Source organism: Dama dama, chromosome 2, assembly GCF_033118175.1.
Source record: "Dama dama isolate Ldn47 chromosome 2, ASM3311817v1, whole genome shotgun sequence".
NCBI classification, from domain to species: domain Eukaryota; kingdom Metazoa; phylum Chordata; class Mammalia; order Artiodactyla; family Cervidae; genus Dama; species Dama dama.
Genome location: NC_083682.1, coordinates 32,163,601 through 32,175,325, shown reverse-complemented (window position 1 = coordinate 32,175,325; position 11,725 = coordinate 32,163,601). Strand labels below are relative to the sequence as shown.

The following is an 11,725-nucleotide window of genomic DNA, read 5'->3' as shown; positions in this document are numbered from 1 at the left end:
AATTAACAACTTAGAGCCAATCTTGTCCCATTTATATTCTTTTCTTTTCCCAACCACTACATCATTTTGAAGTAAATCCACGACATCAGATCTTTTTGTATGTATCTCTAAAAGATAAGAACTAGTTTAAAAACATATCCATGATTATTATAACTAACAAAGAGGTATTTTTGTACTGCCATCAATATATAGTCAGAGCTCAAATTCTAGTTGTCTCATTTTAAAAAAAAATTTGACTTATTTGAATCATAATTTAAACAAAGTTCACATTTGTATTGGTTTGTATAAATTTCCTTTAATTAACAGGTTCCCTCTTTTTTTGTTCTTACCTTGCTTGCTATTTAACTATAGGCTCTTAACATAATGGATAAGTTGAAAACAACACTTTTACGGTGCCATTTCCTTCATGCTTACCTTCACGAGGTTTTTTTTCTTAATGCTTGATAATTTTTAAGGTACAAAATGGTATCTCATTATTGCACAACATTCCTTTAATTTGCAAAGCATGTCTAATGTTGCCTTGTTTTTAGCCTGTCAGCTTTATTCATTAGGACCATTAAGACACATGGTGATCACACCATATATCAAAATGAGCTCTAGATACAATAAAGGGTTAAATATGAATGAATAAAACAAAACAAAACAAAAAAACTAAAAGGGAATATAATATTGAACATATTCTTGGAAAGGGATGATGTTACCTAAACAGAAAAGGAATGGAAAATATGACAAAGAAACTATCAATAAAATCAAGTATATGCTGTTAAAACTTTTTGGTCAGCAAATACAAAATGAAAGGACAAATGATAAACTGAGTGGGGGAAATAGTTGCCATCTATGAGAGATAATAGTTAGTTAGTAGCTTTAACACATTGCCTCATGTAGATTGTCACTGGATCCAGATGGGTCCACTCACAAGATGACTCTAAATCATTATCTTCTTTTTAAAAAAATTTTTATTGGAGTGTAGCTGATATAAAACATTACATTAGTTTCGTGCATACAGAGAAGTGAATCAGTTATATGTATGCATACAGCCACTCTTCTTTAGATTCTTTTCCCATATAGGTCACTACAGAGAGTATTGAGTAGAGTTCCCTGCAGTATACAGTAAGTCCTTATTAGTTATCTATTTTATATATAGTAGTGTATATATATCAATCTCAGTCTCCTAATTTATCCCCCTCTCCCCTCCCTGGAGTATTGTCACTTTGCTAAGTTAAGTTCTATGTAGAGTACATCATGTGAAATGCTGGACTGGATGTATCACAAGTTTCAATCAAGATTGCCAGGAGAAATATCAGCAGCCTCAGATATGTAGATGATACCACTCTAATGGCATGAAATTAAAAGAAGTGGTCCCATCACTTCATGGCAAATAGATGGGGGAAAAGTGGAAAGAGTAAAAGATTTTATATTTTGGGGCTCCAAAATCTCTGTGGATGGTGACTGCAGCCATGAAATTAAAAGATGCTTGTTCCGCAAAACAGAAAAAGAGACACAGAAGTACAGAACAGACTTTTGAACTCTGTGGGAGAAGGTGAGGGTGGGATGTTTCGAAAGAACAGCATGTATATTAACTATGGTGAAACAGATCACCAGCCCAGGTGGGATGCATGAGACAAGTGCTCGGGCCTGGTGCACTGGGAAGACCCAGAGGAATCGGGTGGAGAGGGAGGTGGGAGGGGGGATCGGGATGGGGAATACGTGTAAATCTATGGCTGATTCATATCAATGTATGACAAAACCCACTGGAAAAAAAAAAAAAAATGCTTGTTCCTTAGGAGGAAAGCTATGACAAACCTAGACAGTGTATTAAAAAGCAGAGATGTCACTTTGATGACAATAGCCTTTATAGTCAAAGCTATGATTTTTCCAGTAGTCATGTATGGATGTGAGAATTGGACCATAAAGAAGGCTGAGCACCAAAAAATTGATGCTTTTGAATCATGGTGCTGGAGAAGGCTCTTGAGAGCCCCTTGGACTGCAAGATCAAACCAGTCAATCCTAAAGGAAATCAACTCTGAATATTCATTGGAAGGACTGATGCTGAAGCTCCAAAACTTTGGCCACCTGATGAGTTGACTCATTGGAAAAGACCCTGATGCTGGGAAAGATTGAGGTCAAATGGAGAAGGGAGCAGCAGAGGATGAGATGGTTGGATGGCATCACCGACTCAATGGACATGAGTTTGAGCAAACTCTGGGAGATAGTGAAGGACAGAGAAGCCTGGTGTGCTGCAGTCCATGGGTTCACAGAGTCAGACATGACTGAGCGACTGAAGAACAGCAACCATCCCCTCTGGTCACCATACGTTTGTTTTCTACATCTGTGACTCTATTTCTGTTTTGTAAACAAATTCGTTTGTACCATTTTTTAGATTCCACATATAATGATATCATGTGATATGATCACATATATGATCATATGATCTAGAAATTGTATTTTTTTCAAGATCTCCTGCCCCAGTTATTCACCTGAGAAGCCTAGGAATTGAGGGCAAGATTCTTAACATTTAGTCCCTCTGTTCTGTCTGTTGGTCTCACCATCCTTCTGCTCTGTTGACCTCAGGAATTCTGCTGGGCCACTGCTGACCTCCTCCTCACCACTGACATCTGTCTTTCTTCTTCTCCTCTAACTAACAGAAAAGCACTCTCTACTTCTTATATATATATATATATATATATATATATATATATATATATATATATATAGCTGTGCTGGGTCTTAGTTGTGGCATACAAACTCTTAGTTGTGGAATGTGGGATCTAGTTCCCTGACCAAGGAGTGAACCTGGGACCCCTGCATTGTAAGTGCAGCGTCTCAGCCACTAGACCACCAGGGAGGTCCCTCTACTTCTTAGGACTTTCAAGTCACAAGATTTTCAAAGGGATTTCATGCAAAAGAGCTCTGGGTTCCTGATGACCCAGTTAATTTTGTTAGACCACAGACCTTCTATCCCTGAACGCACAAGCATTCTTAGGAGGAAGGAGGAAGGGCGAAAATGCAAATCAGAGAATGGTCAGGCCCCTGTGGTACTAAAGCTGCACTGGTCTAACTCCCAGGATTTGCTGCATAAGTTATTTCCTGGCCACAAATAACAGAAGCTGATGCTGGCAGATTGAACAGAAAAGAGTTTTATTCAGAGGATAATGGGTAGCTCATAGAATTGTTGGGAAGACTGGAGGAAACAACTGTGAGGCTAAGTTTCCTAGAGAATCCCCCCAAATTAATAGCATAGCTGGCCTAATGAGCAGACTGAGGCCACTGCCCCGTCACCATTCAGCCACTGTATGCTGCCAAGAACTCAATTTGACTGCAGGTACAGCCACTGTTGCCAAAGGGGCTTCTGAAGTGACTCAGTGGTGACGAATATGCCTGCCAATGCAGAAGACATGGGTTCAATCCCTGGGTCGAGACGATACCCTGGAGAAGGAAATGGCAAGCCAATTCAGTATTCTTGCCTGGGAAATCCCGCAGAGAGAGGAGTCTGGCAAGCTACAGTCCATGGGGTCGCAAAGAATTGGACTCGACTTAGCAACTGAACAACAACTGCTGCCAAAAGCATCAGTGCAACTTCTGCACCAGAACCTCAACCTTACAGACCACCCCAGTTCCCCCAAACCACTTGGCTCTGCCACCCACCCCCCACCAGAAAAGGAGTGCACTGTGCAGGCTTTCCCCTCTCACTGCCCCTTTCTTTACCAGAATCTCACACAAATGCATTTGATTAGAGGAAAAGAAGTCACATGCCCTTGCCCTAACTGCAAAGGAGGGGGAAGGGGAATGAGTATCTTGCATTCTAACTTTGTGGAACTCAGAAAGGGAAAATTCTCCTAACATCAGAAGGCTGTTCAAAGGCATTGGGTACCCAAGTGAAAGTCGGTCAGTCATGTCCAACTCTTTGTGACCCCATGGACTATACAGTCCATGGAATTCTCCAGGCCAGAATACTGGAGTGGGTAGCCTTTCCCTTCTCCAGGGGATCTTCCCAACCCAGGGATCGAACCCAGGTCTCCCGCATTGCAGGCGTATTGTTTACCAGCTGAGCCACAAGGGGAGCTCTTGGGCACCCAAAGACCAGGACAGTTTTTTACCAGAATGAATGACTTAGGCTGGGTGTGGCAGGGGGGTGTTCTCTTATAGATAGGGTGGACTTATGTATGTTAATTAAAATATGGACTGAGTTAAAATATGAAGTGACATACTTACAAGGTTATTCATGGAGGCATTTTTATAATTTTATCTACTTTTTAATTGAAGGATAATTGCTTTACAGAATTTTGTTTTTTTCTGTCAGTGCTCGACATGAATCAGCCATAGGTATACATTTACCCCCTCCCTTTTGAACCTCCCTTCCATCTTCCTCTCCATCCCACCCCTCTAGGTTGACACAGAGCCTCTGTTTGAGTTTCCTGAGCCAGACAGCAAATTCCTGTTTGCTATCTATTTTACATACGGTAATGTTAAATTTCCTTGTTACTCTTTCCATACATCTCACCCTCTCCTCCCCTCTCCCCATTTCCATAAGTCTATTCTCTATGTCTATTTCCCATGGAGGCATTATTTTAATAGCAAAAGATTGGAAACTGAATGCTTTGTAATAGAGTTTTGGTTGAATAAAAATCATGGTACATCAATACACACATGGAAGATAGTGCACCTGAATGAAGGAGGAGAAATGATCTCTAGAGTATATAAGTGAAAAAAACAAAGTGGATAATAATACATATAGTAGCTATCTTTTCTGTACAATGTGTGGGGATTTATATATGGCTCAACCACAGAAATTGCATCTTTGCTGATAAAATAATTAATCTTTGGCAATTTTGCACAATTCAACAAAATATAGGGCAGAGGAAACAAGCACAGAAAAGAGACTTTTCTGAATGTATTTGTTATGCATTTTTGACATTGGAATCACATAAATGTTTTTTACAAATTCAAATTTTAATTTAATTTAAAATAACAATTCCTAAGATTTTAAAACAAACCCAAAACAATGATCTTAACTGTATATGAAGTTAATTAAGTAACTGCAGAGAGAAAAAATTTAAAGAGATTCTAAAATATGGTACATTCGCTATACATACATAGTGGAGTATATTTTAAGGGCAAAGAGAGCTGTAAAGAAATCTAACACTTCTTCGTTATATTGCTAATAGAAGTCTTTTTTAAAAAATTAATTTATTTTTTAATTGAAGGATAATTGCTTTCAGAATTTTGTTGTTTTCTGCCAAACCTTAACATGAATCAGCCATAGATATAATAGAAGTTTTTATATTAGTGTTTTCAACATTTTTTATATAGTGTAGCACAAAGTAGTAAATATTTTAATATTTTTAGGAACCAAGATTTTTAGTGTAAGAGAAGAGAAATATAAAGTCAAAAGCATTACTAAAAATAAATTTGAGTATTAAATTTGAATTAGACATATCAGTATTTGCTTATGATAGTTTCTACTATTTCTATACTTTTCAGAAAGGCCTAGAAATATTAAAACCCCATGAGCAATGGGCAATGTCTAGTGCCCAGATTGTGGTCCCCAAATGGCATTCGTTGTTTAAAAGAATTAGGATCTTGGATGACTGATTACAAGTTTGGGGCAGTACATATACAAGATAAAGTTTACACATCTTGATGAGCCAAAACTATGAAGTTATCAAAGATTCTTTTTATCAAAAGGACTCAAGAGCTAACATGAAGGGGCTCCAATTGGTCAAAGATGGAATAACTGAAGTATGCAAAAAAAGTAATGATTGAATTTGATTGAAATACATAGACTATGTAAAACCTAATGAGTTCATGAGTGGGTGGGGTGGCGGAGTATCTTAAACAGATTAACAAACTCTTTGGGTAACATTGGTGTAACTAGGTCATGGGCCTTACCCTGAAAATTAGCAATTTAAGAGAAATAAGTAAGAATTTTCCTGCTTTTCCAATTCGGTCTGTATTTCAGGATGACCAAATAGCCCTAATTACTGAAGAAAAGTTCTTCTATACAGACTGTTCCCAGCTAATAAATGTGAAAGGAATGACAGAATTAGAAAAATCACCATTTTGTTATCCTAATGATAGAACCGATTAAGGCAAAGATCAGTAAAGGATGACAGCATTAGATGAGAGGCTTATGGGGGACTTTAGTGCATTTCTTGATACTGAACTCTTTTAGCTTTTTCTGGTCTGTATATCTCTTGATCTCTCCTTCAAATCTGAATGATAGCTTTGCAGAATATTTTTGCTTGTAGGGTTTTTCCTCCCATCACATTTTGGGGAGCTTATTCTATCATGAGGCCACTGGTGTTGGCAAGCGCCATGTTGGAGTCCTTCCTATAGTTTATTAGTCCCTGGACCTGGATGGGCCCACCAGTTTGTGGGCACCAAACCTGGGATTTCCCAGGCTACACAGCTAACCGCGCAGCTGGCCTGCTGGTGGGTAGAGCTGTGTCCCTGTGTTTTAGAGCCTGAGATTTTGTGTGTGCCCTCTAAGAGTGGAGTTTCCATTTCCCACAGCCTTCTGACTCTCCTGAAAGTAAGCCCTGATGGCCTTCAAAGTCACATGTTCTGGGGCCCTATCTTCTTGTTGCAGGACCCTTGGTCAGGGGCTCAGAACACTTTCTCCTTGGGAAGAAATTCTGCCATTGTAACTAACCTCCCATTTGTGGGTTATGGGTCTTGAGTATAATGCAACTCCACCCCTCCTATCTAATTGTGATTTCTTCTTTATATCTTTAGTTGTAGAAGATCTTTTCTGCTAGTCTTCAAGTAGTTCTCATAGTTGCTCTGTAAATAGTTGTAATTTGGGAGGAGGTGAGCTCAGGGCCTTCCTACTCTGACATCTTGGCCCTTCCCTAGAAAAAAACAGCTTATAGAGAAGTTTACAATGGAGAGATCTAGCTGACACCACCTGAATCTGCTGATCAGTCTTAACTTCCTAACAGTGAGACCACCAGATGGTATGTGCTTCTTGAGATTCCCCCCAATGGAAAACAGAACCTGAATCTAACAAGCCTTTTAGGACTAACCTCCAGTTTACATGAAATACAGGAGGTAGAGCCTCAAGTTTAAGTGATGCCACAAGGACATAAACGGATAAACTCAGAATATATCCATAGGATAGTCTATAGAACAATTGAACTAATTTAATCAGGAAATCAATGGCATAAAGAAAAATTAAAAGTTGGGGCAAGGTTTTTCCTCTTCTGGGGAAGGCATCTAGAGGCATTCAGGATGGTGCAGCGTCTGACGTACCGTCGTAGGCTGTCCTACAATACAGCTTCTAACAAAACCAGGGTGTCCCGAACCCCTGGTAATAGAATTGTTTACCTTTATACCAAGAAGGTTGGGAAAGCACCAAAATCCTCATGTGGTGTGTGCCCAGGCCGACTCAGAGGTGTTCGTGCTGTGAGACCTAAAAGTTCTAAAACGAAGAAACACGTCAGCTGAGCCTATGGTGGTTCCGAGTGTGCTAAATGTGTCCGGGACAGGATCAAGCGCGCTTTCCTTATTGAAGAGCAGAAGATTGTTGTGAAAGTATTGAAAGCACAGCACAGTCAGAAAGCTAAATAAAAAATGAACCATTTTTTAGTAATAATAAAAAAAAAGTTGGGGCAAGGTGAGGAGAGATTGTTATAGATTTAGAAAGACTCAAAAGATATAACCATCAAACACAAAATATAGAACTCACCTGGATCTTGATTCTAATGAGCCAACTATAAAAATATATATTTCTTTAGATATATAGTCCAAGAATAAGATGATATCAAAGAATTACCACTCCTGTTAGGTGTGTTTCTGGCAGAGTGGTTTTATAAGACAATATTCATATAATTTAGAGATGTGAAATGAAGTATCTAGAGGAGAAATAATGAGGGCTTTAAAGTACTTTCACAGAAAAATAAGAAGATAGATAAGGCAAGTGTGGCAAAATCCTAATTATTATTGAATTGGATGATGGGTATATTTTGTACTATTCTCTCCAATTTTATTTATTTGAAATTTTTTTGTATTAAAAAAGATAGTGGAGGGAATTCCCTGGCTGTCCAGTGTTTAGAATCTGACGCTTCCATTGCTTTAGCCTAGGGTTCAGTCCCTGGTTGGGGAACTAAGAACCTGTAAACCTCACAGCATGGCCAAAAAGAAAAAATCTTCAGGATGATAATTCAGTCTGACCCTTGAAAGTCAATGGAGCAAATAAATAGAAAAACTTTTTTGCAGAACAGACTATCTTGCTGTTCTTTAGTTGTCAACTCACACTATTCGGTAAAAGCACATCTGATGTCCGTGATCACACCTTGGGTGATGTGATCATGGTGAAAGGAAGGGCTGTTGCTGGTGTAACAATTCTTTCTCTCTCACATCTTTTTTTGCTGACACCTGAGATGGCACCTCAGCACCTCCAAGCAGGGTACAGAGCAGTTTGAAATGTTCTTTTGCATCCAAAAACTGCTAATCACACTCAATGTCTTTGCTGATTCACTGAGGAATAGCTTTTGACCCTGTAAATAGATCTCAAGATTTAAATGGGGACTTTGAAGAAGTTAACAAGCATGTTGTCCGTATCCCACTTTTCCTGACAGTTCCTCTATGCTTGGGTGCTGGATGAAGGAAGAAGACTTTTTTTTTTTCAGATGGATTATAAAAATCAGGGATGCAAATGCAGCCAAGTGTGTGGCCCCCTCTCCATTCCAGATCCTGGAGTAGGCAGACATCACAAAATGATCACAGTTTTCATTCTCTGGACTCTTCTTGCCATGCTACTCCAAGTAGCACCATATTGATGAAATTGTTACCAAACCAAATTTGGGGCCACTCGACTGCACTTAGTAAAGCCAATCTACTGACACCAGGTTGCCATGAAGTAAAATGTACAGTTTATTGCAGGGGCCAAGCAAGGAGTCCAGGCAGCTAGTTTAAAAAACCTGGCTTCTCCAGTGTGCTCAGGAGAAGATTTTTAAAGACAGGGTGAAGGAAGGGGAGCTATGGGGTGTATGATCAGGTCCTAGGCATTCTTCTGATTTGTTGGCAGTAAGGTAGTTGGGAATCAACATGATCAGTCTTTTGGTTCCATCCCACAAGGTCTACATGCTTGTGGACTGCACACAGATAACTTCTTCTACCTGGTGGGAGTTTCAGTATCTGCAAAACAGCTCAAAGGGTAGGGCTCAGAATATTACTTATAGCCCTTTAGGAAGAATTAAAGGTCCTTGACTTTTTAGCCATACTTAACGGCTAAAGTATTATTTTGTCTTACTTGCTGTTTTCTTTCTGCATTTCCTCACTTCTTTGATTAAATGTATTCTTTGACACTTGGGGAAGGAGGCTAAAATTTTCCTATAGACAAGAGGCAGAGAAAGGACATTGGGTGATGGGCTGTCCTGTTCTGGGATGGTCCTATAGGGTCTTACTCGGCTACAAAACAATTCCTACTCAAAAACATCTTCAGACTAGATTATGGAGTAAAGCATTTGTGTAACTATTTTTTTTAAACTTTTACAAACAAGGAGAAAAGTACCTTTAATAGGAACTCATGGAATTTAGATTAGATTTGAGGAAGAGCCTCATGTGAGGAGACTGAAATCTGTGAATAAGTATTAGAACTATTAAGTTAATTTTCTTAAAAGGCCTTTTAAAACTGGGCAGATTCTTACTGTCTGAAATGGTCTAGGACTAATGAGGTTGACAACCATCTTTCAGCCTATGTTAGGGGATCTGGTGCTTCTGCCTGCCTATCCTGCTTATAACAGAATATTCTTTACTTTAAGAAAATATGTCTGTTTGCATAGGTCTGCCCCTTCTCTTCTACATGGGGTGCAGGCCTAACCAACCACATTACTCCCCGTTTCCTTGAACGCAGAAGTTAACACGTGGATGGGCACATGACTCTAGCTGGGTACATTAAATTCTAGCTATAATTTTTTAGCGAGATGTCACATGGCTAGGATGCTTACAACTGGCTGCCAGTAACTGGGGAATGGAGCCAACAGTGGGAGCCCTTCAGTGCCAGAGAGTGTAGTATTTTTTGTCCACAGTGGTGCTCTTGGAATTTGTGTATACCTTGCAGCCTGATGGCCCTGAGAATGTATCTGCTGTAGAGAGATACAGAGAGATTAGGAAACTCACTGAAGTGTCTCTTTGAGAGAATAAAGTGGATGTTATTTGTTTATTTTTGTGGTAGCCATTCAGGTGTTGAAGGAGCAACTTGCTTTTGTTCTGTTTCCTGACTTCAGACAAGACCTGTGAATAAGAAATCTCTTGGATAAGGTATGTGTCAGGTATACTGAGGACAAACTACATGTTTAATTAGAAAACCAGGGAGCAGAAGACAGTATTTGGAGGAGGGGGCAGATTTTCTATGATCCCTAACAGGCATACTTATCTAATAAAACTCCATGTAACCAACTCATGAAAGTAATTGATGCCCTCCATTCCTTCTGGAAAATGTATCAGTAAAGGTATACATGTGTGCTTCTGTATCCAATGTTTACTGAGCACTTACCAAGTTTTTTAATACAGATTAACTCGTTAAATACTTAGAACAACACCATTTTGCAAGCGAGAATAATATGGCATAAGGAAGTTAAATAACTCAGCGCCAACTGAGTTAGATGCTTACCAGGATTCAGTGATGTTTGCTAACAGACTGATTTTTGCCAGACACACATGGTATAATTTAACTAAATAAAGTGTAAATCTGTGAAGTCTGAATATAAAGAGAGATTGAGCTATTATTTCTATGAAAACAAAATTGAATGTTTTGGAAAGGTTTGATAAAGGTGAGTTTCAAAAATGGTTGCTATTGAATTAGGTCTGAGCAAGACCAACCATTCTTTCCTGTCTCTATGACTTGGCCTAGTGCTGCTGTTTAGAACCCCTTGTCTCTTGTTTTTCTCCTTCAAATGCTTTCCTCCAGATTGATCTCGTCTGAGAAGACTTCTCAGGTAGACTGAGTTTTACTAGTTCTGTGACTTAGCAGCAAGTTGCTTAATCTCTCTAAGCCTTAGAGTCTGTATATCTGTGAGATGCAGATAATAATATTTACCTTTCAGGATAGTTGTAGAAATTAAGCGGGTTTATCTGGTCCACAGTGAGTACTCAACAAATGGCAATATATATATATATATATATATGGTGTGCTTGTTCTTGTGCTGGGGGCTATGGAAACAGATGAACAAAATAGTCCCTGCCTCCAGAAGCCCGAAGACCAGCACAGGACTGTCTGCTTTCAGCTCCACTTGCCCTGTGGTGAGTTGAAGCAGATTTTCACAAATGTAATTGGAAACTCTTCTAGATGTTTTCAGATGCTGACACCATTATGTCATCCAGCTTCTCAGCATTTGAATAACATCCTGAAGGCCTGAAATGCATCGGTATAAAGGCTTTCTTTTCTTTCTTTTTTAAAATTTATTTGCTTATTTGACTGCATCAGGTTGGGTCTTAGTTGCAGTGCTCAGGCTTCATTTTCCCCAAGGCATGTCTTCCTGGATCAGGGGATGCAGACCAGGCATGAACCCGCATCCCCTGCATTGCAAGGCAGATTCTTTACCACTGGGCTGCCAGGGAAGTCCCCAGAGGCTTTCTTATATTTTGTCACTAAATGATCTGTCCTGAAGCCTAAAGGGGCCATTGGGATGGCTTCAAGAGGCACAGGTTCCAAATTATGGAGGCTACGTGGAGCAGGCTCTGGAATTTCCCCAGGTTGGATTCAAAGCATGGCTCTTTGACC

General features: G+C 39.4%; 1 pseudogene; it reads left to right on the top strand.

The window, feature by feature from the left end:
• Window positions 1-7,203: 7,203 nt before the first annotated feature.
• Window positions 7,204-7,569, top strand: LOC133067355 (large ribosomal subunit protein eL34-like; annotated as a pseudogene).
• The last annotated feature ends 4,156 nt before the right edge of the window (window positions 7,570-11,725 follow it).